Source organism: Danio rerio, chromosome 7, assembly GCF_049306965.1.
Source record: "Danio rerio strain Tuebingen ecotype United States chromosome 7, GRCz12tu, whole genome shotgun sequence".
In the NCBI taxonomy this organism is placed as follows: Eukaryota; Metazoa; Chordata; class Actinopteri; order Cypriniformes; family Danionidae; genus Danio; species Danio rerio.
The window spans coordinates 67,237,402-67,242,500 of record NC_133182.1 but is presented as its reverse complement, the minus strand read 5'-3'; positions in this window follow the sequence as shown (position 1 = coordinate 67,242,500).

The window sequence follows — 5,099 nt, the reverse complement described above, 5'->3', positions numbered from 1 at the left end:
TGTTTCATCGGGAGAAAGGAGAGTCTGTGCTCAGGAAGGTCTTGAGAGTTCCACAGAATTCATTATTTTGGTATGTTCTTTCATTATTAGAGTTTGTGAATTGAAAGCTTAGTACTAAATGCATATAGGGTGCCAGATTGGTTTATTCAATTTACTTATACTGCATGTCTTTGAATTGTGGCGGGAAACAAGAGTACACGGGGGAAACCCACAGGAGCAAGGGGTGAACATGTAACTTGAAATGCCAACTGGCCCAGCTGGAACTTGAACCAACAACATGTTCAACATTGCTAATGTCCCCTTGGACTTAACAATGCTGTTCATTTTGACTATCAGGTTAGGCCTAACCTGATTTTCACCTACTTCCTGTGTATAACGAAAAGCAATATCCTTTTAGTTTACAAGAGTCCCCTAAAAATACAACAGACAAAGGTGTAGAACACTTAAACACACACAGAAAAAGTCTCATCGAGCACTTTGAGGATCTCCTTTGGATGAGTTGTGTCTGCAACCATTTTCTGTTGTATTTTATTTGTTATACATAAAACAAAACACACATGGAGTATTACTTTTTATGAATATGTCTACACTAATCTTGATAAATTTGAAAAATTGTCTAAAAATGTAATCAAGCTTTGGGACATACTACTTTGAGCCCTGTCAATCATCCACACATCATTCACATTTATTTTATATTTAAGTTCCTACCTTATTGGAGATGCAGCAGCAGGATAATATCCCGTTCACAAGTCTTTCATGCAGAGATATGTCCTCAGGTCTTTGAATAATTATGCATTCAGCAGGTAATGTCCAAACACGTCTTTATTTGTTTGGTATTGTTCTAAAAGTCATATAAACATCTTTACCAAAGCCTAATTGACGGTTGGTTTTGCGTGTCCGCCATGTTTGTAGTTTTTTTTTTTTTTTTTTTTTACAAACCGCGTTTGTAATTTTAATCAAATTCACATTCAAAGCCCAATGTATTGTGGGCAATATCAACGATTATAGTATGGACTCTTCTTCACTTTTGACGTAACATTTAGCATACTATTTTCAACATACTAGGATTTGGGACTTACTAATTCATTCATTCATTTTCTGTTTTTTGCTTAGTCTCTTTATTTATCTGGGGTAGCCACAGCCGAATGAATTTTCCAACTTATCCAGCATATGTTTTACGCAGCGGATGCCCTTCCAGCTGCAATCCAACACCGGGAAACCCATACACACTCATTCACACACATAAATACAATATGGACAATTTGGCTTGCCCAATTCACCAGTACCGCATGTCTTTAGACTTGTGGGGGAAACCTGAGCACGCAGAGGAAACCCACACAAACACAAGAAGAACATGCAAACTCCACACAGAAATGCCCACTGACCCGGCCGAGGCTCAAATCAGCGACCTTCTTGCTGTGAGGCCACAGCAGTACCTACGCCACTGCGTCATCTGACATACTAATTCTATTTTCAAATGCTATTTAAGATAGATAGTATGTGAATTGGAACGCAGAATATGTAATTATCTTGAGTGGCATCATTCATTAATTCATTTTCTTTTCGGTTTAGTCCCTTTATTAATCCTGGGTCGCCACAGCGAAATGAACCGCCAACTTATCCAGCATGTTTTTTTTTTTTTTTTTTTTTAACACAGCAGATGCCCTTCCAGCCGCAACCCATCTCTGGGAAACATCCACACACACTCATTCACTCTCATACACTACAGACAATTTAGCCGACCCAATTCACCTGTACCGCATGCCTTTGAACTGTGGGGGAAATTAAAGCACCCGGAGGAAACCCACAAGAAGGCATGGAGAACATGCAAACTTCGCACAGAAACACCAACTAACCCAGTCAAGGCTCGCATCAGCGACCTTCTTGCTGTGAGGTGACAGCACTGCGTTGCCCTTGAGTGGCATCCTATAGCTGCTAATCATGGAAGTTAGAATATGCAGGCTCATTCTTTTTTCCTAAAAATTTAAATAGTCCACTTTTTTTCAGAAACAACAATATTGTGCACAATATGAATGACTTTTTAAGCTTACTCGAAGAACACATATCTTTTCTAATAATGATGTAGAGCGGAACCTAACAATACAGAGCCTGAGCAGCAGAAAATCACAGTAATCCCACCTTCCCCACAGAAGGGTGTGGTGTTTGCTATGTTAGCAGCGAAGAGCTCCATCCACCAATTCTCCGTTTCTCTCAGGCACCAGTGCTTCATATGGTCTGTGTGCTCTGGACCACATGCAGGGCAACCTGTCAATACTATCAGCACTGGCAGATTCTGCCTGTAGACCAGTCAAAGGCTGAGTCTGGCTGACTGGGAGCGCAAGAGGAGCGAGGTTGCCTGTTACCGCCAGGCTAATATCGACTTGGCGGAGTATTGTGGAGGAAATGAGGGCTTGGAGAATTGGACATGCTAAAGTTAGAAAGTTTGAGAGAAAACTTTTGCCTAAGCACAATATACAACACACTATTTAGGGATTTAGCACAATTCAGCGAGCGCATTACCTTTGCGGATATGTTTTCCTGAAAGAGAGAATGCATTTGTTTATTTATTTAAATGAGAACTGGAAGCAGCTCGCGTTGGATTTATTGTTGTTGACATTTTTGTTTGCTGTTAACCTCACTGTATATTTAGTCTTCGAGAGGAAGTTATTGACATGCATTGCCTGGTCTCTACATCCTAGGCAGTGAAATCATTTTCATTAGCATTCAGCTTTAGAGGCGATTTTACTAATTGATGCCAATTTAACCTGTTTTATTCCTTGTGATTTACTAAATGCCTCCGCAAAACACTTGTCAGATTCTGACATGGAATTTAGTGACTGATTTGTGTTAAGCCTTGTCAAGGGCTCCATTCAGATTAATTCTTAATTGCATGTGGTGGTGTGATTACAACTTGTAATATTATTTTGCTTCCAGTGATGAAGATAATTAATATTTATTCTTGAGTTACATAAAAAAGTCCATTTATATATTTGAAAAAAAGAATGTTCTGTCATTTACTGTATTTCTCTGTCTCCTCTTAGAAATTTGGACATATTTTCCCAAGATGCTGTGAAAAGCCTGCCACCCTCTCTACACTAATAGGCCCCTTCCTGTGTCCTTCTGAAGCCACTTTGAACAGAAAAGACAAAGGTTTAGCAGCACTTCTATTTGCTCAATTGCCTTGTCCTTGTAGAATAGCTAGAAAAAAAAATAAAGTTTTTTGTTTAAAAAGACAAGAAAGCCCTCAACAATGTAGTTCAGTTGTGAACATTTAAGAACTCTCATTCTTCACTGACCTCCTCCTGCCACCATGCAAAAACAAATTAAGCTTTAGTTGTTTCAGTTGTCTGTGTGAGTTGCGTATTGATTTTAGCTGATTCTCTGTGGGGCTGTGGAGTTGTGGAGCATTGAAGTGAAAAGCTCTGCTTAGACAAAGTAAAAATCTTCTCTAAACAAAACAACACCAACTACAGTACCAACTGCTCGGAGATCACGCAAGGCTAAAGTTTTGAAGTGAATGCAATTGTTATTAATCATAAGACTAGTTAAAGTTAGCATTTGTTATCCTGATTTACAGTAAGAGGTTTTAATCAGGCATAGACAGGTTGAAAGAGTTTCACAGTTTAGCCTCAGACAGACCACCCACAATCTCTGACAAGCTGATGTATATTGCACACACACACACACACACACACACACACACACACACACACACACACACACACACACACACACACACACACACACACACACACACACACACACACACAAGGAAAAGAGCTGTCTGGAATCACCTAATACAATATGAACAGCTGCTGCTTTTCATATCTAGTCACCTGGAAATAAAGTTGAGTTTACAAAGTGCAAATAATGTGCTTGAGAATGAAATAATCTATGGAAATCAGCCAGAATACTTTAATAAAGTCTTTGAAAGTTTTGTATGTGGCACATAATAAATAATAAGCTGATGTTAACTTGCAGAAGTAGATATTTTGCTTGCCAAGTTGTCTGATAGATTCCTGAAACATCGTGCATAGTCTTTATTGCTTTTAATTGTTTGTGTTTTATAACGTTTAAAGGAGTCTTTTTTATTTTTTTTTTTTCCATCATACACTCACCACTCACTTTATTAGGTACACCTTACTGGTACCTTACTGGCTCCTTTTGCCTTCAGAGCTGCCTTAATCCTTTGGGGCATGAATTCAACAAGGTACTGGAAATATCCCTCTGAGATTTTGCTCTATATTGACAAAATAGCATCACGCAGTTGCTGCAGATTTGTCGATTGCACATCCATGATGCTAATCTCCTGTTCTACCACATCCCGAAGGTGCTCTATTGGATTGAGATCTGGTGACAGTGGAGGCCGTTTGAGTACAGTGAAATAATTGTCCTGTTTACGAAACCAGTATCAGATGATTGGTACTTTATGACATGGCATGTTATCCTGCTGGAAGTAGCCATCAGAAGATGGGTACACTGTGGTCATAAAGGGATGTGCATGGTAGGCAACAATACTCAGATATGCTGTGGTGTTGGAAAAATGCTCAGTTGGTATTAGTGGGTCCAAGTTGTGCCAAGAAAATATCCCCCACACCATTACACCACCATTGATACAAAGCAGGATGGATCCATGCCTTCATGTTGTTGACGCCAAATTCTGACCCTACCATCTAAATGTGGCAGCAGAAATGGAGAGCATTTTTACAATCATCTATTTTCTAATTTTGGTAAGCCTGTGTGAATTGTAGCCTCAGTTTCCTGTTCTTAGCTGACAGGAGTGGCACCCGGTGTTATCTTCTGCTGCTGTAGCCCATCCACCTCAAGGTTGGACATGTTGTGCATTTAGAGATGCTTTTATGCACACCTCGGTTGTAACGAGTGGTTTTTTGAGTTCTGTTGCCTTTCTGTCAACTGGAACCAGTATGGCCAATCTCCTCTGATCTCTGGAATCAACAAGGCATTTATGCTCACAGAACTGCCACTGACTGAATATTTTCTGTTTTTCAGGCCATTCTCTATAAACCTTAGAGATGGTTGTGTGTGAAAATCCCAGTAGATCAGCAGTTTCTGAAATACTCAATCAACCATGCCACATT